At 40.2% G+C, this 1,449-nt stretch overlaps 1 protein-coding gene and 1 pseudogene across 2 annotated transcripts in view; one reads left to right on the forward strand and one right to left on the reverse strand.

Annotated features, from left to right (window-relative positions):
* ABI2 (abl interactor 2) overlaps positions 1 to 1,449 on the reverse strand; it is a 123,323-nt gene that overhangs the window by 105,581 nt on the left and 16,293 nt on the right. The window lies entirely within an intron of this gene.
* LOC100945333 lies at positions 327 to 1,157 on the forward strand (annotated as a pseudogene). Its single transcript, XR_001161056.1, has one exon. The product of XR_001161056.1 is annotated as a 60S ribosomal protein L7 pseudogene (transcript).

The raw sequence follows: 1,449 nt of genomic DNA on the forward strand, positions 1-1,449 counted from the left end.
AAAAAAAAAAAAGAAAGAAAGATACGCACATGGTGGGGGAAGAAGCAAATGGGAAATTTCTGTACCTTATACTCAATTACAGTGTATGTAAAACAACTCTAAAGAATCAAGTTTAGGTCAGGAGAAGTGGCTCATTCAAAACTGTAATTAGAGGAGGAGGCCCAGAGGGAAGGATGACTTGAGTCCCAGAGTTTGAAGTTGCAGTGAGCTACAATAAGGCTGCTGCACTCTAGCCTGGGTAACAAAGTGAGACCCTACCTCAAAAAGCTAAATAATTAACAAATAAAAATTAAAAATAAAGTCTATTAAAAAACAAAATAGCCTCTTTTTCTGGCTGGAACCATGGAGGCTGTCGAAGAGAAGAAAAAGAAGGTTCCCTCTGTGCCAGAAACCCTTAAGAAGAAGCGAAAGAATTTCGCAGAGCTGAAGATCAAGCGTCTGAGAAAGAAATGTGCCCAAAAGATGCTTCGAAAGGCAAGGAGGAAGCTTATCTATGAAAAAGCTAAGCATTATCATAAAGAATACAGGCAGATGTACAGAACTGAGATTCGGATGGCTAGGATGGCAAGAAAAGCTGGCAACTTCTATGTACCTGCAGAACCCAAACTGGCATTTGTCATCAGGATCAGAGGTATCAATGGTGTGAGTCCAAAGGTCCGAAAGGTGTTGCAGCTTCTTCGCCTTCGCCAGATCTTCAATGGAACTTTTGTTAAGCTCAACAAGGCTTCCATTAACATGCTGAGGATTGTAGAACCATATATTGCATGGGGGTACCCAAATCTGAAGTCAGTAAATGAGCTAATCTACAAGCGTGGTTATGGCAAAATCAATAAGAAACGAATTGCACTGACTAATAACAGTTTGATTGCACGATCTCTTGGTAAATATGGCATCATCTGCATGGAGGATCTGATTCATGAGATCTATACTGTTGGAAAACGCTTCAAAGAAGCAAATAACTTCTTGTGGCCATTCAAATTATCATCTCCACGGGGGGGAATGAATAAAAAGACAACCCATTTTGTAGAAGGTGGAGATGCTGGTAACAGGGAAGACCAAATCAATAGGCTTATTAGAAGAATGAACTAAGGTATCTGCCCTGATTGTTTTTGTAATCTGGTCAGTTAATAAACAGTGACTGCTTTCAGATTGAAAAATAAATAAATAAATAAATAAATAAAATAAATTCCTCACTTCACCCAGGTGGAATACTAAATTGAGGGAAATTTTCATTAACTTAGCCATCATTAAATTTTGGCTTATAAATCTACTTGTAATCAATCATCCTGTCAATATATAACTTCTCGAATAATCATGTCGGCTCGGCGCCTGTGGCTCAAGCGGCTAAGGCGCCAGTCACATACACCTAACGTGGTGGGTTCGAATCCCCAGCCCGGGCCCGCCAAACAACAATGATGGCTGCAACCAAAAAATGGCCAGGCACTGTGG

The sequence above is a fragment of the Otolemur garnettii genome, unplaced genomic scaffold (assembly GCF_000181295.1).
Source record: "Otolemur garnettii isolate 467f Iridium unplaced genomic scaffold, OtoGar3 scaffold00013, whole genome shotgun sequence".
Lineage (NCBI taxonomy): Eukaryota > Metazoa > Chordata > Mammalia > Primates > Galagidae > Otolemur > Otolemur garnettii.